Source organism: Salvelinus sp. IW2-2015, unplaced genomic scaffold, assembly GCF_002910315.2.
Source record: "Salvelinus sp. IW2-2015 unplaced genomic scaffold, ASM291031v2 Un_scaffold2210, whole genome shotgun sequence".
Classification (NCBI taxonomy): domain Eukaryota; kingdom Metazoa; phylum Chordata; class Actinopteri; order Salmoniformes; family Salmonidae; genus Salvelinus; species Salvelinus sp. IW2-2015.
The window spans coordinates 70705-93611 of NW_019943540.1; the positions used below are offsets into that span (position 1 = coordinate 70705).

The 22907-nt window shown below is 46.3% G+C and overlaps 1 pseudogene; it reads right to left on the bottom strand.

Moving 5' to 3' along the window:
* Positions 1-22907, bottom strand: part of LOC112073288 (dedicator of cytokinesis protein 3-like) — a 79758-nt pseudogene that overhangs the window by 34640 nt on the left and 22211 nt on the right.

Consider the following 22907-nt stretch of genomic DNA (forward strand, 5'->3'; position numbering starts at 1 on the left):
TTGGGGGGGGGGGCGGGCTCACATGGCTGAGAGTCCTGTCTGTGGTACAGCGGGCACTTTACCCTGGCGTGGAGACAGACCTGCATACGGTAGGACGTCGCTCGGGGTCCACACCATGCGCTCCTGTTCAGGATCACCAGATTTACCCGTCTCACTGGAGGTGTGAACCCGACGGACAGTTGAGCGCCCAGGACGAGTGGCGGATAGACCCCAGCAGATTCAGTGGACTGGGGGGAGAGACGGAGCAGGAGGGGTTGGGGTGAGGGTGGCATTGTGGGGGAGAGGAGGGAGGGAAAAGGCGAGAGGAGGAAGGGAGCGTCTGGCCCAGTCCGGGGGAGAGGGGGAAGGTGGGTGGGGGACGACCAAGTGAGAATGATGACAGGGGAGAGGGAGAACGAGGGTAAGAAGTGGTGCGGTGGGGGAGAGGGAGGGGTATGAGGAAAGAGAGGGACTCACAAGTGTGAATGAATGAAAGAATTGTGGCTAGTGATACTGCCTATAGTGAGACAGTTCAGGCAGAGAAACAAAGAGAAAGAGTTAGAGAGAGTCAGGATGAGACAGAGAGAGGAGACACAGAGAGAGATGAGGACACGAGGACACCAGAGAAGAGAGAGAGAGACACAGAGAAGAGAGGAGAGACGAGACACAGAGAGCAGAGCACGCAGAGACACAGAGGAGAGAAAGACAGAGACACAGGAGAGAGAGGACGAGAAGGAACACAAGAGAGAGAGAGAGAGAGACACCAGACGGAGAGAGAGAGAGAGAGAGAGAGAGACAGAGACCAGACCACAGACGAACCGACAGAGCAGGAGACAGAGAGACCAGAGAACCAGAAGACAGAGAGGACACAGAGAGACATAGAGAGAGCAATGCCGAGAGAGAGACAAGAGAGACAAGACGACGAGGAGAGAGAGAGAGAGACGGAGAGAGAAGAGAGAGATGAGACGAACACAGAGACGACCCGAGAGAGAGAGAGAGACGAGAAGATAGACGAGAGAAGAAGAGATGAGAGAGAGAAGAGAGAGAGAGAGCGACGAGAGAGAGAGAGGAGACGGAGAATAGAACGAGACAGACGAGACCGGTGACAGGGCAGTGAAGATGATGTATGTTGTGTTTGTGTCGGAACTCGTGAGAACACACTGAAATTTACCAGTGGGGGTCGAGGAGAAAGCCCACGGGAGGGACTTGGCAGATTTGCTGTTGTGCGTGTGTATGTGGTATATACAGACGGTTGTACCAGTGGTGTTTGCGCGTGTGTTTGCCGTGCGTGTGTTGCGCGTGTGTGTACGGTGCGCGTAATGTGTTGTTGCGCGTGCTGTGTATGTCGCGCGTGTAGTGTGGTGTTGCGCGGTGAGGTGTGTGCGCGTGTGTGTGCGTGCGTGCGCTGTGCGTGCGTGCGTGCGTGCCTCGCGTGCGTGCGAGTGACCATACCTGTGGCCTGTGCATTGACTTTGAGCGTTCGTCGGGCTCATGGCGGCTGTGCGTACCACGGATTGCCTCTCGGGGGGTGCTGGCACCAGAACAGGCAGGACTCAGCTTGTCCAGCCCCGGGCAGACCTGAATGGACACAGAGTTTCTCAATATTCATACGTGAGGAGACGTCATTGTGGGAAAGGACGTTAGAAGTGTGTCATCCCCCTATGAGGGGCTGCGACGGCGCACAACCAAGTTCATCCAAGGGGCGACGCACAAAACACACACTCAACACAGCTTTGTCATCCCCCTATGAGGGGCCGACAGGGGACAAACACACACTCACACCAGTTTTGTCATCCCCTCCATGACCGGGCCGACAGGGGACAAAAACCACAACTCCACACAGGTTTGTCCAATCCCTATGAGGGGCTGGACAGAGGGGACAAAACACACACTCAACACAGTTTGTCACTTCCCTATGGAGGGGCGGACAGGGGCAACAAACCACACACTCAGCACAGTTTTGTCCATCCCCGATGAGGGGCCGACAGGGGGACAAAAAACATCACACAGTCCACCTGCGACGGGCAAACACTCACCAGGTTTGTCATCCCCCTATGAGGGGCCGGACAGGGACAAAAAACACAACCACACACTCACACAGTTTGTCACCCCTATGAGGGGCTGCGACCAGGGATCAAAACACACACTCACACAGTCTGTCACTCCCCTATGGAGGGGCTGACACGGGGACACAAAACACACAGCTCACACAGTGTGTCATCCCCTATGAGGCGGCCGGACAGGGGACAAAACACACACTCACACAGGTGTGTCATCATAGTACGTAGCGATTTTCAATGCCGAAAAGAAAACTTATGTTGAATTCAATTTACTTTGTATTTTCTGAATACATTTAAATTAAAATATTTTATGACCATTTGTCTAGTGCACAAAAAAAAACTGGAACTTTTATTTCATGATTTGAACTGAATCAAATTAAATATTGCAATTTCAGTTTGACAATTTAATGAAATATTAACAATTCAAATATGTCCTTATACATTTCAGGCATGGTAGATATTTGCATACCATTTTCTGTGAAACTATAAATTCAAGCATATTCAAAACTTCTCAGATTCATTTTCGAATTCAGATCTTGAAATTCAAGATTAAGGAACCAGATACCAACATCCTGGTACTTTGCAGCCAGAGGTGAGAAGAAGAGGAACATATAGAATAAAAACAGACTTCTCTGTTAAAACAGGTTTCTGGCAGTTTTCAGAAAGCCAATGTGGGGTACCTAGTCAGTTATTCCAACTGAATGTATTCAACCTTGAAATGTTGTCTTTCCGCAATTTAACCCTCTGCAACCTCAGAGACCGTGTGCGGAAAGTCTGCTTAATCGACATCTTCAGCGCCCAGGGAACAGTGGGTAACTGCTTTATAGGGCAAACAATTGCTTCACTAGACGTGCACTGTGTCTGGCCCCAGTCACTACTAGCCCCGCCACACTTACACCATTGCCCTAGCCGTGCTTACTCTCACACTACCCTGCCGTTACATTACTAGCACGCCCCTCCTTCCTGGGCTACCTGCCGCTCCTAACATACTCGCTACTCTACAATAGCTCATCGCCTCTCCCAACCACTGCTCCTGGCCCCAACCACTAGCCCGTACCTTGCGCCCTCCTCCCAGCTACCTCCGCCTACACTCTAACCACTAGCCTACCTTGCCGCCCCCTACACTCTAACCACTAGGCTTACCCTCCGCCTTACACTCTAACCAGCTACTGCCTGCCCACACCTAACACTAGGCCTGCCGCCTTACACTCTAACCACGTAGGCTACCTGCCGCCCCTACACTCTAACCACTAGGCTTACCTGCCGCCTCTACACTCTAACCACTAGGCTACCTCGGGCCCCTCTCACCAAATTTACCCTTAGGCTACTGCCGCCTCTACACTCTTAACCACTAGGCTACCTGCCTGCCCCTACACTCTAACCACTAGGGCTACCTGCCGCCTCTACACTCTAACCACCTCGAGAGCTATTCCACTCGTCTGCCGCCTCTACACTCTAACCACTAGGCTACCTGCCGCCTCTACACTCTAACCACTAGGCTACCTGCCGCCTCTACACTCTAACCACTAGGCTACCTGTGGCATGTTTAATTGATTTTCTTCCAATGAATTTGGATCTAGCATTTTAACCGTTTAGGCTTTAAGGTATAATGAGCCCGTTCTGAAAGCTCTCTGGAACATCATCATGCCTTCTGTTCCCCTCTATGATGCTCACAGGATGTGCATAACACGTTAGAAGTGAGTGTGACAAAAAAAAAAGTAATTTGGCCAGAATAAGAATATAGCTCAATAACCTTTCTCATAGGCTTTCTCAGGATAGCTTTTCCACTCCCTATTTAAATATCGTCCTTGTGACTGACTGGGTTTGAACCGGCTCTCCTGCATGTCACAAGACAGTGTTAGCCCACTTAGGAATCAGCCTGAAGGAATACCTGCCGAAATGACTTTTAGAAACAACTTCACCAGACACTAGTGGATAAGTCACAAAGAAGACATCTTAAAGAGATAGTGTAAGATTCTGGAAATTAAGCCCTTTTTCTTTCTCTACTTACCTAGAGTCAGATGAACTCATGGATACCATTTTTATGTCTCTGTGTGTAGTTTGAAGGAAGTTGGAAGCACAAAGACGTTGAAACGGCCTTCAAACTGCACACAGACATAACAATGGTATCCATGAGTAGTTAGGTGCAAAAAAAAAGGGCTTACTTGCCAAAATCTCACAATACCCCTTTAAGAGATGCCTGAAAAAAGCCACTTACATAGAGACTGCTCCTCATCATCTGGAACTGGTCTATTAGTTTCTTGTGCAGGGGACGCATTTCAGGGTGCACCAGCTTGTCATGGACCGCAAGCCCCGCCCCCAGGATGTGAACCTACAACAGCAGATATTTGAACAAACAAACTTGGTTAATTGCCAGGTTTCAACAAATTACTTTACTTTAAAAACATATTTAGATAAAGCACTTTTACCAAATTGCTTTAATTAACTCAACCACAACATACTAGAATATAATGTTGTGCATTCACTGTTCACACAAAGAGACCACATTAGATAAGGCAGTTGGTAATGCTGCCATACCGGACCAGAGAAAACTCCGGTCTCTGCTGCCATACCGGACCAGAGAAAACTCCAGTCTCTGCTGCCATACCGGACCAGAGAAAACTCCAGTCTCTGCTGCCATACCGGACCAGGAAAACTCCAGTCTCTGCTCCATACCGAGACCAGAGAAAACCTCCAGTCTCTGCTGCCATACCGCGACAGAGAAAACTCCAGCTTCTGCTCGCATACCGGACCAGAAGAAACTCCAGTCTCTGCTGCCATACCGGACCAGAGAAAACTCCGTCTCTCGCCATACCGACCAGAGAAAACTCCAGTCTCTGCTGCCATACCGGACCAGAGAAAACTCCAGTCTCTGCTCAACGGACCAGAGAAAACTCCAGTCTCTCTGCCATACCGGACCAGAGAAAACTCCGGTCTCTGCTGCCATACCGGACAGAGAAAACTCCGTCTCTGCTCCATACCGGACCAGAGAAAACTCCAGTCCTCTGCTGCCCCATACCGGACCAGAGAAAAACCAGTCTCGCGCCATACCGGACCAGAGAAAACTCCGGTCTCTGCTGCCATACCGGACCAGAGAAAACTCCGGTCTCTGCTGCCATACCGGACCAGAGAAAACTCCAGTCTCTTGTTCAAGGTGTTTCGCTCACCTGTTCCTGCATGAGGTCTTTGAGAGAAGTGATCTTCTCTGTGTCCTCTGTGTGACTGCCGATGTACTCCTTATCAAAGAAGGCCTGGGGGAGAGACAAGACCCAAAACAGGAAGTGATGAGACAGCCAGCGAATCGACAACCAACCAGAGTAGAGGGCAAGCAAAAACGTACATGAACATTTCAGGAGATGGAAGTACAACTCTTGATAGGATAAACATGTGAATTTTTTTGTTTTTAAGAAAAGACAGAGTGCAACCTATTGCAATATCATGCCGAATAGCTTGTGTGAGCAATGAAAAAGTATGAGAGAATTCATTCAGCCATGGTTTCATTACCTCCTGGTATCTAGCGATGCCCCCGTTGACGGCAGCGTCAATGACCCCATTGAGACACATGGAGAGCAGGTTGATGTTGCCATGGAGCTGCTTGTGTTGGTACTGGCTGATCAGGGTCCGCAGCTCATGGTTCTTGTTCTCCACCACGTAGATGGCATTCTCCAGAGGACTCACCTCAATCTGGTAAAAACACAATAGAAGTACTGTAACAGTGCATTTTTGGACTTGGTCTAGTGGTAGTGCTGCCACTGGGACGGAGGTTCACCTTCCAGCAGGACAATGACCCAAAGCATACTGCTAAAGCAACACTTGAGTGGTTTAAGGGAAACATTTAAATGTCTTGGAATGGCCTAGTCAAAGCCCAGACCTCAATCCAATTGAGTATTTGTGGTCTGACTTAAAGGTTGCTGGTGGAACCACCGGAACCCATCCAACTTGAAGGAAATGGAGCAGTTTTGCCTTGAAGAATGGCAAAAATCCCAGTGGCTGGATGTGCCGAGCTTATATAGACATACCCCAAGAGACTTGGTGGGGGGGGGATAGTTATGCAGGCTCAAGTTCTGTTTTTTTGTCTTATTTCTTGTTTGTTTCACAAAAAATATTTTGCATCTTCAAAGTGGTAGGCATGTTGTGTAAATCAAATGATACAACCCCCCCAAAAAAATCTATTTTAGTTCCCAGGTTGTAAGGCAACAAAATAGGAAAAATGCCAAGGGGGTGAATACTTTCGCAAGCCACAATATGTTATGTTATGCTACGCTATGCTATGTTATGTTACACATCCTCATTACAGCATGTGAAAGATTTTTAGCATTTATTTTCATCTGCTGTACAAAAGCAGGTCATGGGTAACACAGTGGCACTGATATCGTCATTAGTGTATAGCTACGTTTCCCAAAACTCGATCCTGTGGACTCCAAGGGGTGCACATTTTGCCCGAGCACTACACACCGGATTCATAATAATCAAAAGGTTGATGATGAGTTTGGGAAATGATGGTGTATAGTGTCACTCACCAGCTCTCTCTTCTCCACCTCAAACCAGCGGGAGATGCCAGGAAGAGGATGTGTGAGGATCAGCGTAGTCCTCTCGATCCACAAGCTCTTGAACTCGTTCTCTCTGTCCTTTGATCCTTTGTGAAAGGGCCGGTCGTAGCGAAAGCGGCGCACGTTGTTGACTCGGTAGAAGCTCTTGATGCGGTCTGGAACCCGGTCCATCTGGAGACGTTGACGTTCTCCGGTCCGCTGAAACTGCGTAGATCTGGAGGTCTGAGGGGTGGCGTGTCAAGGAACACGGTTCGGGTGTAAGGCAGGTTTTTTGGGGAAGGCATAGGGACACGATCACATACACATTATGCACATACAAAAGCACACACACGCACACACACCACACACACACATTCAAACACACACACACACACAACACACACACACACACACACACACACACACATACTAAAGCTCCGGTTTCCAACTTCATTGTAGAAGGATACACTGGGCGTCACACTGTAAAATGGCTCGTCTGGTTGGTTGGTGTATGTGTGGCAATGGCTTGTGGGAATTCTCCCAGCATCCTTTGCTGGAAGGCTTCTAAACGTTCGTAGTCATGACACGGCAGACAAACTCTTTGTTCTGTTAGGGGACACCATCTGGGATGAGTAACAACTAGAATATTCTGAACAGAATAATATTCACTCTATACAATATGAGTCTCATATAAGAACATAATATTACTTATCTCATTCAGTGGCAAATTATAAGGACATTGATTGTATCTCATTTACACTCTATTTTTTATGTGGTTCTGGGCGAAATAGTGCACTATCTAGGGTAGGGTATAGAGTTTCATTTGGGCTCTACCTATGCAGTAGGATTGACTTACTCTGGCCAGAACAGAAGTAGTGCACAACATAGGGAATAGGGAGTAATTTGGGATGTGGCCTAAATAAGTAGTGCACTATAAAGGGAATAGGGTGTGATTTGGGAGTATGGATTGACTCACTCGTAGGAAGAGGGGAACTTGCGTCGTAGAAGCCACTGAGAACTCTGGCTCTAGACGCTGCTGCTCCATGATGTTGTCATAGTACGCTGCCTCCATTTTCTGACAAAACAAAAAGCTGAATCCTACATTTTCTGACAAAACAAAAGTCTGAATCCTACATTTTCTGACAAAAACAAAAGGCTCTGAATCTACATTTTCTGACAAAACAAAAGTCTGAATCCTACATTTTCTGACAAACAAAAGTCTGAATCCTACATTTTCTGACAACACACACAAAAGTCTGAATCCTACATTTTCTGTATAAAACAAAAGTCTGAATCCTACATTTTCTGACAAAACAAAAGGCTGAATCCTACATTTTCTGACAAAACAAAAGGCTGAATCCTACATTTTCTGTGCAAATCTCCCTTTGACATTTGGTGAAAATCTGGGTCATGAAAATCCACAAACATCAGTCATGTACTACATCTAATTACCCTTATCCAGCTGAGGCTTTGGTAGTCGTACAAGGTCTCATACTGGTAAGCCAGCTCTCTGCACAGCGGTATCCCATACTCCCAGCACTGAAGAAACACACAGTTAATCAGTAATTAGTTAATCAGTAATTAGTTTGTTTTCAATACGGACAAATACTGCTATAGCTGTTGGTTCATGAGTTAATGGGTTGGTTGATTGATTGATTGATTATGAGAGGAAACGATTGATGACACTTTAGTGTTCCATTGTGTTCTGCCACCTACCTTGCCCTTGTTGAAGTAGTTGATGACCTTACGACAGAGGCCCTCTTTGCGATGCCACTCGCTCTGGCCTGGGTAGTGGAGGAACTCCCTCAGAGGCCTCTCCTCCCAATGCAGCAGCTCCCAGTACAACAGCAGAGTGAACGCAGCCTCTGTAGAGTAACGTACAGACACATAGTGTGTATACATCATAGTGAACAACATATAGCTGGGTAGCGGAGGGACTCCCTCAGATTGATAGTACAGTTCTAGGGACCAAACCCAGCAACCAACACTCAGCCTCTCTAGAATTATAGAAAGAGAGTCACTAGAAGGGACATTCCGGCGACCATATTGAGTGTACCTATGCAGATGTAGGATCTTAATTTGAGCCAGTTTGCTACAGCAGGAAAGTCATTATTATGTGGATTAGGGTTGATACATTTTTCATTAGGGCAAATCAAGTCTGACATTTTGAAGTGAAAATTACCAACTGTAAAAGTATTTTTAAACCTCAAATACCACAACCTCCTGTTGTGGTATTTGTGTAGGAAAATTTTCAGCAACAAAATAGTGATCAAATTAAGATCCTACATCTGTAGCAGTAAAGCATAGCAATGTTAGAAGTACAGGTTATTCCACAGGTAATAGCTAGCACGCTCGTTCCCTTTGTGAGTGAATAGTTGTTGTGATATTCAACCTTGTGTAGTTCTCAGCCTGGAGGTGCATGCCACACAGCTTGTGGATGTAGTATTACCTGTGTAGTTGTCAGCCTGAAGGTGCATGTCAACAGCTTGGTGTAGTATTACTGTGTAGTTCTCAGCCTGAAGGTGCATGCCACACAGCTTGTGGATCTAGTATTACCTGTGTATTCTCAGCCTGAAGGTGCATGCCACACAGCTTGTGGGTGTAGTATTACCTGTGTAGTTCTCAGCCTGAAGGTGCATGCCACACAGCTTGTGGGTGTAGTATTACCTGTGTAGTTCTCAGCCTGAAGGTGCATGTCACACAGCTTGGGTGTAGTATTACCTGTGTAGTTCTCAGCCTGAAGGTGCATGCACACAGCTTGTGGATGTAGTATTACCTGTGTAGTTGTCAGCCTGAAGGTGCATGTCACACAGCTTGTGGATCTAGTATTACCTGTGTAGTTGTCAGCCTGGAGGTGCATGCCACACAGCTTGTGGGTGTAGTATTACCTGTGTAGTTGTCAGCCTGAGGTGCATGCACAACAGCTTGTGGTGTAGTATTACCTGTGTAGTTGTCAGCCTGAGGTGCATGCCACACAGCTTGTGGATCTAGTATTACCTGTGTAGTTCTCAGCCTGAAGGTGCATGCCACACAGCTTGTGGGTGTAGTATTACCTGTGTAGTTCTCAGCCTGAAGGTGCATGTCACACAGCTTGTGGGTAGTATTACCTGTGTAGTTCTCAGCCTGAAGGTGCATGCCACACAGCTTGTGGATCTAGTATTACCTGTGTAGTTGTCAGCCTGAAGGTGCATGTCACACAGCTTGTGGATCTAGTATTACCTGTTAGTTCTCAGCCTGGAGGTGCATGCACACAGCTGTGGATCTAGTATTACCTGTGTAGTTCTCAGCCTGAAGGTGCATGCACACAGCTTGTGGGTGTAGTATTACCTGTGTAGTTTCTCAGCCTGAAGGTGCATGTCACACAGCTTGTGGGTGTAGTATTCCTGTGTAGTTCTCAGCCTGAAGGTGCATGCCACACAGCTTGTGGATGTAGTATTACCTGTGTAGTTGTCAGCCTGAAGGTGCATGTCACACAGCTTGTGGGTGTAGTATTACCTGTGTAGTTCTCAGCCTGAAGGTGCATGCCACACAGCTTGTGGATCTAGTATTACTGTGTAGTTGTCAGCCTGGAGGTGCATGTCACACAGCTTGTGGATTAGTATTACCTGTGTAGTTCTCAGCCTGAAGGTGCATGTCACACAGCTTGTGGGTGTAGTATTACCTGTGTAGTTCTCAGCCTAAGGTGCATGCCACACAGCTTGTGGATCTAGTATTACCTGTTTAGTTCTCAGCCTGAAGGTGCATGCCACACAGCTTGTGGGTGTAGTATTACCTGTATAGTTCTCAGCCTGAAGGTGCATGCCACACAGCTTGTGGATCTAGTATTACCTGTGTAGTTCTCAGCCTGAAGGTGCATGCCACACAGCTTGTGGATCTAGTATTACCTGTGTAGTTCTCAGCCTGAAGGTGCATGTCACACAGCTTGTGGGTGTAGTATTACTGTGTAGTTCTCAGCCTGAAGGTGCATGTCACACAGCTTGTGGTGTAGTATTACCTGTGTAGTTCTCAGCCTGAAGGTGCATGCACACAGCTTGTGGATGTAGTATTACCTGTGTAGTTGTCAGCCTGAAGGTGCATGTCACACAGCTTGTGATCTAGTATTACTGTGTAGTTGTCAGCCTGGAGGTGCATGCCACACAGCTTGTGGTGTAGTATTACCTGTGTAGTTGTCAGCCTGAGGTGCATGCCACACAGCTTGTGGGTGTAGTATTACCTGTGTAGTTGTCAGCCTGGAGGTGCATGCCACACACGCTTGTGGATCTAGTATTACCTGTGTAGTTGTCAGCCTGAAGGTGCATGCCACAACAGCTTGTGGGTGTAGTATTACCTGTGTAGTTGTCAGCCTGAAGGTGCATGCCACACAGCTTGTGGATCTAGTATTACCTGTGTAGTTCTCAGCCTGAAGGTGCATGCCACACAGCTGTGGATCTAGTATTACCTGTGTTAGTTCTCAGCCTGAAGGTGCATGCACACAGCTTGTGGGTGTAGTATTACCTGTGTAGTTCTCAGCCTGAAGGTGCATGTCACACAGCTTGTAGGTTAGTATTACCTGTGTAGTTCTCAGCCTGAAGTGCATGCCACACAGCTTGTGGGTGTAGTATTACCTGTGTAGTTTCAGCCTGAAGGTGCCATGTCACACAGCTTGTGGGTGTAGTATTACCTGTGTAGTTCAGCCTGAAGGTGCATGCACACAGCTTGTGGTTGTAGTATTACCTGTGTAGTTTTCAGCCTGAGGTGCATGCCACACAGCTTGTGGGTCTAGTATTACCTGTGTAGTTCTCAGCCTGAAGGGATGCCCAACAGCTTTGGGTTAGTATTACCTGTGTAGTTGTCAGCCTGAGGTGCATGCCACACAGCTTGTGGGTGTAGTATTACCTGTGTAGTTCTCAGCCTGAAGGCATGCCACACAGCTTGTGATCTAGTATTACCTGTGTAGTTGTCAGCCTGAAGGTGCATGCCACACAGCTTGTGGATCTAGTATTACCTGTGTAGTTGTCAGCCTGAAGGTGCATGCCACACAGCTTGTGGGTGTAGTATTACCTGTGTAGTTCTCAGCCTGAAGGTGCAGTCACACAGCTTGTGGTCTAGTATTACCTGTGTAGTTCTCAGCCTGAAGGTGCATGCCACACAGCTTGTGGGTTAGTATTACCTGTGTAGTCTCAGCCTAAGGTGCATGCACACAGCTTGTGGCGTGTAGTATTACCTGTGTAGTTCTCAGCCTGGAGGTGCATGCCACACAGCTGTTGGGTGTAGTATTACCTGTGTAGTTCTCAGCGCTGGAGTGCATGCCACACAGCTTGTGGATCTAGTATTACCTGTGTAGTTCTCAGCCTGGAGGTGCATGCCACACAGCTTGTGGTGTAGTATTACCTGTGTAGTTCTCAGCCTGAAGGTGCATGCCACACAACTTGTGGTTAGTATTACCGTGTAGTTCTCAGCCTGAAGTGCATCACACACTTGTGTGTAGATTACCTGTGTAGTTCTCAGCCTAAGGCATGCACACAGCTTGGATCTCTGTATACTGTGTAGAGTTCTCAGCCTTAAGGTGCTCCACACAGTGTGATGTACGGATTGTACATCTTCCTCCTGTTGATCTCTGACTTGTAGAAGTTCTAGGGAACAAAACAGGCCAAAATAGAAAAACAAGACAAGTCCTGCAGTGCTCTGCTATTCTGTTTCCACTTTCTCAGCCTGTGACACAGTGACAGTTATGTTGTAATCGTGGTGCAGATGAGGTATCTGTAGTCAGAGTCTATATATCTTACCAACAGGTTGACAGTACAGCCAAGTCTATAGTACTTTACCAACAGGTTGACAGTACAGCCAGAGTCTAGTATCTTACCAACAGGTTGACAGTACAGCCAGAGTCTACAGTATCTTACCACAGGTTGACAGTACAGCCAGAGTCTACAGTAGCTTACCAACAGGTTGACAGTACAGCCAGAGTCTACAGTAGTTACCAACAGGTTGACAGTACAGCCAGAGTCTACAGTATCTTACCAACAGGTTGACAGTACAGCCAGAGTCTACAGTATCTTACCAACAGGTTGACAGTACAGCCAAGTCTACAGTAGCTTACCAACAGGTTGACAGTACAGCCAGAGTCTACAGTATCTTACCAACAGGTTGACAGTACAGCCAGAGTCTACAGTATCTTACCAACTGGTTGACAGTACAGCCAGAGTCTATAGTATTCTTACCAACAGGTTGACAGTACAGCAGTCTACAAGTGTCTTACCAACAGGTTGACAGTACCAGAGTCTCTCAGTTCTTACCAACGGTTACAGTACAGCCAACTTCTTGTTCTCTGTCTCGTCTCCTTTCATGCAGTCCCTAAACAGAGAGAAACCACATCCAGTTATTTATTTACCGTGTGGAGAGTGTCCTGCTCTCCTGTGCTGAACTCTACGTCTCTGAGCAGACGTGCTGGTGTTACAATAACAAGGACCTATCCTGTACTACCTGTAGTCCAGCAGACGTTCCATCAGCCGTGTGACAGAAGGTGACGAAAGAGGATTCCCGTCTCCCTCCAAGTCTCCTGCTCGATCTTCTCCAGCAGGCTGTAAACAAAGAGAGAAACAAACATATGACTTAATAATACACCAAGGCTTGCTTGAGTAATGAACCTATAGACAACGTCAAGTGTCGGCACACAGATGATATATCAATCAATAGACCAAGGTCAAGTTTGAGTGATGAATGTCATGTACACATAGCAGTACGTCATGTGACAGGATGTAGAGAGGAGTTAGGGGCAGTAGACTGTTAGAGGTGGTTATCTCACCTGGGTAAGGCCAAAGAGCTGGGTTCTAATCCCAACGCAGCAGAAAGACAGGCAAGCAAAAAGAGCGTATAAAAAGGTAGAGGTAAGAAATTGTTATTATGAGAGCAGGTAGAACCAACATGTAGAGACCAACACGACGTTATACAGTAGGAGGTAGAAACCACAGTGAGAACACACGACGTTATAAAGGTAGAGGTAAAAACCAACAGGTAGAACAACACGACGTTTATACAGGTAGAGTAGACACAACAGGTTAGAGACAACACGACGTTATACAGTAGGAGGTGAAACCAACAGGTTAGAACACCGACTTATAAAGTAGCAGTAGAAACCAACAGGTTAGAGACAACACGACGTTATACAGGGAGAGTAGAAACCAACAGGTTAGAGACAAACGACGTTATACAGTAGGAGGTAGAACCAACAGGTTAGAACAACCACGTTATACAGTAGGAGGTAGAAACCAACAGGTTAGAGACAACACACGTTATACAGGTAGGAGGTAGAAACCAACAGGTTAGAGACAACACACGTTATACAGGTAGGAGGTAGAAACCAACAGGTTAGAGACACACGACGTTTATACAGGTAGGAGTAGAAACCAACAGTGTTAGAGACAACACAACGTTATACAGGTAGGAGGTAGAAACCAACAGGTTAGAGACAACACACGTTTATCAGGTAGGACAGTAGAAACCAACAGGTTAGAGACAACACGACGTTATACAGGTAGGAGGTAGAAACCAACAGGTTAGAGACAACACGACGTTATAAGTAGAGTAGAGAAAACCAACAGGTTAGAGACAACACAGCGTTATACAGGTGAGAGGTAGAAACCAACAGGTTAAGAACAACACGACGTTATACAGGTAGAGGTAGAAACCAACAGTTAGAGACAACACGACGTTATAAAGGTAGGAGGTAGAAACAAAGTGGAGACAACACACTTATACAGTGGAGTAGAAACCAACAGGTTAGAGACAACACGACGTATACAGGTAGAGTAGAAACCAACAGGTAGAACACACGTTATAAGGTAGGAGTAGTAGAACAACAGGTTAGAGAAACACGACTTATAAGGTAGAGGTAGAAACCAACAGTAGAGGGACAACACACAGTTATAAGGTAGGAGTAGAACAACAGGTTAGAGACAACACGACTTATACAGTAGGAGTAGAAACCACAGGTTAGAGACAACACGACGTTATAAGAGTAGGAGTAGAACACAGGTTAGAAAACGAGGAGTATACAGGTGTAGGAGGTAAAGAAAAGGTTTGTGTTAGTGGGTGTTATTGTGTGTGTGTAGGTGTGTGTGTGTGTGGTTTGAATTGTGTGTGTGTGTGTAGGTGTGTGTGTGTGTGTTTGTGTTTGAATATTGTGTTGTGTGTTGTGTGTAGGTGTGTGTGTGTGTGTTTGAAATGTGTGTGTTGTGTGTGTGTGTGTGTGTGTGTTTTGAATATGTGTGTGTGTGTGAGTGTGGTTTGTGTTATATGTGTGGTGTGTAGTGGTTGTGTGTTGTATGTGTGTGTGTGTAGGTGTGTGTGTGTGTTGAATAGTGTGTGTGTTGTGTATGGTGTGTGTGTGTGTGTGTTTAATATGTGTGTGTGTGTGTGTGGTGTGTGTGTGTGTGTTTGAATAGTGGTGTGTGTGTGGTGTAGTGTGTGTGTGTTTGAAGTTATGTGTGTGTGTGTGTAGGTGTGTGTGTGTGTGTGTTTGAATATGTGTGTGTTGTGTAGGTGTGTGTGTGTGTGTTTGAATATGTGTGTGTGTGTGTAGGTGTGTGTGTGTGGTTTAATATGTGTGTGTTGTGTGTTTGTAGGTGTGTGTGGTGTGTGTTTGAATATGTGTGTGTGTGTAGGTGTGTGTGTGTGTGTTTGAATATGTGTTGTGTGTGTGTAGGTGTGTGTGTGTGTTTGAATATGTTGTTGTGTGTAGGTGTGTGTGTGTGTGTGTGTGTGTGTGTGTGTGTAGGTGTGTGTGTATTCCTCTACTCACAGCAGGCTGAACAGTTCTCGGTAGTTCTCGTCTCCTTTCCCCTCAGACACCAGACTGTCCAGCTTGTCAATCAGCTCTGCCTCCACCTGAACACAAGTCAAGTCAGGTGACGTTACAACAAGACGTAAACCAGTGTTCTTCCACCGTTGTATCTGCGGGTTGTCAACACGATACACCAACCACCGTCTCCGAGGGAACATTTCTGCTGCAGATCTTGAGTAGAGAAAAATCACTTTTTGTGAAATAAGAAAAATGGCAACCCTGACCTGATGAAATATAAGGTATGAATCAAATCAAATGTATTTATATAGCCCTTCGTACATCAGCTAATATCTCGAAGTGCTGTACAGAAACCCAGCCTAAAACCCCAAACAGCAAGCAATGCAGGTGTAGAAGCACGGTGGCTAGGAGAGACTCCCTAGAAAGAACCCTGACCTGATGCAATATAAGGTATGAACCCTGACCTGATGAAATATAAGGTATGAACTCTGACCTGATGCAATATAAGGTATGAACTCTGACCTGATGAAATATAAGGTATGAACTCTGACCTGATGAAATATAAGGTATGAACTCTGACCTGATGAAATATAAGGTATGAACCCTGACCTGTTTGAAGTTCCCGTTCTTCCTCTGCTCCCAGTCCATCATGTCGTGGAAGATAGGGATCATGATGTTCCTGACCTCCCCCTGAGGCACCAGGGTCACACCCAGGAACGGACCTATCATACCTGGGATGAAGTGGATCTTGTTCTCACCTGGAGAGGACAGGAAGAGGAGTCAGACTGTACATCAATACAATCCAATGTGTCTGTTTGTGGTTTGACTAGAATGCTGTGTGTGTGACAGGAAAGCGTGGTAAGATAATGGGTAAGCAGTTATCTGTTCTACGCAATTTAAATTATGTTTGTGTTGCAATACTTCTGATCACCTATAGAGGTCAGTATTGCTAAAACATTTGTCTGCTCAACTGAAATGGAGTATGTGTTTGAGAGATACACTATATATACAAAAGTATGTGGATTCAGCTATTTCAGCCACACCCGTTGCTGGCAGGTGTATAGAATCGAGCACACAGCCATGCAATCTCCATAGACAAACATTGGTAGTAGAATGGCTCATACTGAAGAGCTCAGTGACATTCAAAGTGGCATCATCGGTCATATGATGCCACCCGTCCAACAAGTCAGTTCGTCAAATGTCTGCCCTCCTAGAGCTGCCCCGGTCAACTGTAAGTGCTGTTATTGTGAAGTGGAAACGTCTAGGAGCAACACCGGCTCAACCGCAAAGTGGTAGGCCACACAAGCTCACAGAATGGGACAGCCGACTGATGAAGGGCGTAGTGCGTAAAACTCATCTGTCCTCGGTTGCAACACTCACTACCGAGTTCCAAACTGCCTCTGGAAGCAACTTCAGCACAAGAACTGTTCGCCGGGAGCTTCATGAAATGGGTTTCCATGGCCGAGCAGCTGCACACAAGCCTAAGATCACCATGCACAATTCCAAGCGTTGGCTGGAGTGGTGTAAAGCTCGCCACCATTGGACTGAAGCGGTGGAAACACATTGTCTGGAGACATGAATCACGCTTCACCATCTTGCAGTCCGACGGACGAATCTGGGTTTGGCGGATGCCAGGAGAACGCTACCTGCCCCAATGCATAGTCTCAACTGTAAAGTTTGGTGAGGAGGAATAATGGTCTGGGGCTGTTTTTCATGGTTCGGGCTAGGCCCCTTAGTTCCAGTGAAGGGAATTCTTAACGCTACAGCATACAATGACATTCTAGACGAATCTGTGCTTCCGACTTTTTGGCAACAGTTTGGGGAAGGCCCTTTCCTGTTTCAGCATGACAATGCTCCCGAGCACAAAGCAGGGTCTATATAGAAATGGTTTGTCGAGATCGGTGTGGACGAACTTGACCCCATCGAACACCTTTGGGTTGAATTGGAACGCCGACTATGAGCCAGGCCTAATCACCTAACATAAGTGCCCGACCTCACTAATGCTCTTGTGGCTGAATGGAAGCAAGTCCCCTGTCACACCCTGATCTATTTCACCTGTCCTTGTGCTTGTCTCCACCCCATCCAGGTGTCGCTCATCTTCCCCAGTGTATTTATCCCTGTGTTTCCTGTCTCTCTGTGCCAGTTCGTCTTGTACGTTCCAAGTCTACCAGCGTGTTTTCCTGTACTCCTGCTTCTATTCTCTTTTTCTAGTCCTCCCGGTTTTGACCATTGCCTGTTTTCTGGACTCTGTACCCGCCTGCCTGACCATTCCACCTGCCCTGACCTCGAGCCTGCTTGCCACTCTGTACCTCCTGGACTCTGAACTGGTTTTGACCTTTTTACCTGTCCACAACCATTCTCTTGCCTACCACTTTTGGATTATTAATAAATATCAAAAGACTCAAACCATCTGCCTCCGGGTCTCGCCTTGTGCCCTTATATCCCGGCAACAATGTTCCAACATCTAGTGGAAAGCCTTCCTAGAAGAGTGGAGGCTGGTATAGCAGCAAAGGGGGACCAACTCCATATTAATGGCCATGATTTTGGAATGAGATGTTCAACGAGCAGGTGTCCACATACTTTTGGTCATGTAGTGTATAAAAGAGATGGTGGGTATTCACCAAGGTTCTGAATGAATGATGGTGGGTACCCCTCCCACCACCCAATAAATATAAATGTCACTAAGTTTCAGGATGATTGTGGGTCTCACCAAGGTTCTGAATGATGGTGGGTACTCACCAAGGTTCTGAATGATGGTGGGTCTCACCAAGGTTCTGAATGATGGTGGGTCTCACCAAGGTTCTGAATGATGGTGGGTACTCACCAAGGTTCTGCCACATGCTGAAGAGCTCGTAGGCCATCATCACCCTCATGTCACCATACCTAGCAAAAAAACAACAGGTGCAGAGTTATAGGCAGAGATCTCTGGCTATAGCACAGTGGACATGTATTGGATATTCTATCTATAGGATATTGGTATTCCCACAGTTAACAGATGAGGAAATGTACTGAGATTGAAGAACATCATTCCATGATGAACACAGACTTACAGAAGTCTACACAGTGTGTGCTTCAACCGTGAGGGGAGTAAACTTAAACCTCACACAGCGCTCTCCTCTAAAAGAACGTGTGTGACAAACAGGAAGTGAACAAGGCAACGTGAGAAACAGGAAGTGAACAAGGCAACGTGAGAAACAGGAAGTGAACAAGGCAACGTGAGAAACAGGAAGTTTCTCTTTCTCTTTCTCTTTCTCTTTCTCTTCTCTCTCTCTCTTTCCCTCTCAAGGAGTTCCTGTTGAAGATCTTTTGTGTGTTTTCCGTAAACCTGATGAAGCTGCAGTGTCCTTTCCCCGGGACTGGAACGTGTGAGGCTGCGGACCAGCAAGTATGTGTCCTGAACAACACCCACACACCATCCACCCCCTTTTATAGACACTACTCCATTCCCTCCCTTTTCTAGACACCATCTCCATCCCTCCCCTTTTTATGACACACCCTCCACCCATCCCCTTTTACAGACACACCTCCACCCATCCCCCTTTTATAGACCACCTCCACCCACAGCCCCTTTTGCACGAGAGATAGGCTGGACTACCGCATCTCCACTCACACGCCCTCATCCCTTCTCATTTGTTTTACATACCAAGTACCAACACACTACACCTCTAAACACTCACCACGTCATCATTTCTTGCTCAATTGATATATAGAGGAGCTCCAATACCTCCATACCGTCACAATAATATCTTATATTAGTGAACACCATGTCAATATTGCACTGTCACGTATATCACTTTCTAGACACCTCACCTCGCCTCTCGACATACGTGCACTTTTATCATGAGGACCCACTAGCCTTCTGTCGGCATTCGCGTGCGCACACGCATTCTTAGTAAGTATATGACTCACGCTATTACGATCCACCGAGCCTCTCCCTTTTCCATATGACTCATAGACCCATACCATTACCGCATGCCTTTTAGGAAGGATCTATCAATTCAACCAATACCGCACCATCAGTCTTTTGTTTGTATGCGTCCTATATGTGAGATGTGCGAGAGTTCACGATTCTGTATTCATCTGAGTCTGGCTTGAGCTCATTGCTGATGTCTCCTGCCACTCAGACACTCTAGTCGCAGCTATCATAGATCCGGCACACTGTTCCTTGGCTACATTCTAAGACAGGGGACCATTGGAAGCAATTAACTTAGTCTCGTTATAATCCGCCTTTGGGATGCTGCACCTTATTAGTAACTGGTTTACGGGCACACCAAACATCACAAACCACGCGCGTAGGCGTAGATGAGTCCTATATTTACAACCTCGTTGTAACCATGCTATGACTTTAACTGGTACCCAGGCTATAACTTTTTCAAGTCAGTTCAGGATCGAAAGAACCACTAATAGAAATGTAATTTCAATTCACTTCCTGTGTTGAAGGATTCCATTCAAAAAAAATAGACACTGCCATCCCATATTGGAATGTAGACTGTTCGAATGGTGCCGCAAATGGAGAGCATAACTGCCCAGGGGTGATACTGCTAAAGTGACCTGCAATAAGTAATCATGTTCCAGCCCTATAACATACTATTTTTTAGAAACATATTGGGTTATGTGGTCTCTTTGTTCCATAATGGAGCTTCAGACTAGACAAACACTAGTCCTAAGCAACATGGTGTCCCAGTATCACATGAGTAGTACTTAGTAATCCCCTAACTACCCAGCTGACATGCCGACAGGACATAGAGAAGGCTTGTCAGGACAAGATAAGGTTGTGTTTCCTTTGAAACAAGGACACATAAACAATAATACTGAAACTCAAGACGGAAACCTGGTGTAATTGCACACGTGACTACCATTACCACCAAAACAACAATTTTTGTGGCCTTTCCTCTCCATGAAAGACAATGGCTAGGCTTACATGGTCAATACTGCTTCTAACTTTTGACATTTTTAAAAACTGATCCCTTGAGACCAGATGGCAAAGTGGCCTTAGTACACTTTCAAAATCACACCCAAACTGAACTCAGCTTGAGATTGGGAATTCAAACGGGTCGCAAAATTAAATACATTGCATCTTTATTAATCACCTACGTCCGCTCTGCCGACTGCTGGGGTCTGCAAATGACTGTAGACTTATAGACTCAACCCTCCACAGACTCCTTGTGTCCTGCCATGGCTGGAATGCAGTCCCACTACCCGCCAAATCCTAATTTTAGGTTAACTGCAAGGAACACATTGGGCATTTGTAACTTTCTCAAAAATTATGCATTGATGTACACGTAAAGGGCTTGACCGCTTAATTAACATGCAGCAGTAAAGGCAAGTCGTCCTCTCCAGGTCCAGAAATGCACTGGCTTCATCAGGGCCTCTAAACATTACTCCTTAGGGCTTAACACTGCTGCCTGAGTGGAGCCCTCTGCTGTCGTCTGACCCTGGCTTTGCCTCTGAAACTCAATGCTCGTCTCCGCACTGTCTCACATGGGCAATGGATGGACAGTATGCCTGGAGATGGACCACATGCCTCTGTCAATTCACCCAAGAAATCCTCTTGGCTGGGACAACGAACCGTGGTTGATAACAACATGCTCCAGCACACACAGATGTCAACACACATTAACAGTGGATTGGCATGCTTAAATCATAAGCCAGATTTCCTCTAACCAAAATGTTTGGTGAGATAACAGGGTGTGGTAACATGCTGGATGAAATAGGACTCATGCCGTCCAAGACCTACAGTAGACAGGATACGACCATCTGCAAGCACGATGTGTCAATACTGGGCGAACTAATTAATGTGAATCTGTCAGGAGGATGGTGTACAGAGAACACATCTAGACCATGTGTAAAAATTAACGACCTCTTCTCTTTCAAAGGACTCTTTGGTTACTTCCCCACACCGTCTAGTAGACAGCGGAATGTTTACTCAGTCTATGCACACCACTTCTTGGGGGTCGTCCTGTGTGTATGTGTGTTCAGCCATATCCTCTCTGGAGATATGTGCTCCTGTACGACCACTGGCAAGTAGCTCAGGCGAGAGAAGAGGATTTCTCTCTCCCTGCTATTCCCCCTACCTGTTTTCAATCCTTACTGGGGCCTGGATCAAAGCTGCGGCAATTATCACTCGCTGATCCCCCCGAAAACTGCACGAGAATTGTGAGCAGCTGAAAGCCTTTCAGGGTGAACCGAGGGGACCCCGGCAGTTTAAAAAACATGAGTAGTAGCTAGGTTCCGTTCCAACTCAGTCGACCAATAACTAGATCAGGTGTTGGTTGCCTGAGAGGGCACATCTTGCTCTGTGTGACTAAGAGCTAATGATCTGTTTACCTAGAGGTCTGTCTGGCTCAGGATCCATAGCGTAAAGGGCTATATGGGTGCGACCCGTAGCACAGTGACCACACCCTTCCCAAACTCCTGGGTTCGGCTAGACATAACATCTGGACTCCAAGTACGAGGCTGACCATATGTGGGCTCAACCGCAGCTTCATAGGAGGGTATAGGGTTGAATAAAGGAGCTAAAACTTGTCTTACAAGTCGGAGACAAACTTGTGAAATAGTGGGCCAGAATGATTTGGGCTCGGATTCGAACAGGACAAGGTACGTTTTCAGTTTCGGTGCAATTCGGTTTGATTAGAGAACCACCACCCTCACATTATCAGATTGGGGGGGGGGCAATGTAGCCGATGTTCTTTGGATTTCACCCCCCCCCTTACTTTTATAAAATGTTAACATAGTTAGCGCTTGATCCACAATAACTAGCAAAATGACACAGGTTGTCCTCAAACTCATAAAGCTCACATCACATCAAGCAATTTTAGCATTTGAATGCTGAAGGTGACGTGCAGATGTTGCAAGATCAGGAACAGGTCCGCTAACCTCGCGTTGGTAAGCGTGCGAACTGGGACGTTTTGACTAGGCTGTTATTGCCCTAAGGCGTTGTTCGGGCAATGCTAACTGACTTGCAGCATCAATGACTGGTCAACACAGTTACTGCAGTTCAACAATGAAGGAGAGGAACGCATCAGTTGTACAAAAAGATGAGGTTTTAATTTTTTCAGAAGGTTAGAAAGAATGTAAAAAAGAACAAAAAAATAAATTGGGTGAACAGCGATTCATACAACGTTTGAATGATTTTCTGACCGCTGCAATGTTACATTTGGATCGGTTTGGGTCCGCGACCGATGCACTTGTATCTTAAACATTTGAATCAGGGACCGTTACAAACCGATCGTGAATCGTTCACATCCTATTAAATAAGCCCTCTATGTTTAACACGGATCATGATAGAACCTAGGACTACAGTACAGTCAGAGCACGTTGAGACAAAAAGCTGCTTTTCAGTCTCAAGGCCATCAGACTGTTAAAATAGCCATCCGGCTAGCACATTAGAGGCTGCTGCCCTAGAATACATAGACTTGAAATCATGGCCACTTTAATAATGAAACACAGTCACTTTAATAATGTTTACATAATTTTTGCAATTACCATCTCATATGTATATACTGTATTTCTATTCTACTGTATCTTAGTCCTAAGTCTATTCGCTCTGACATTGCTCAT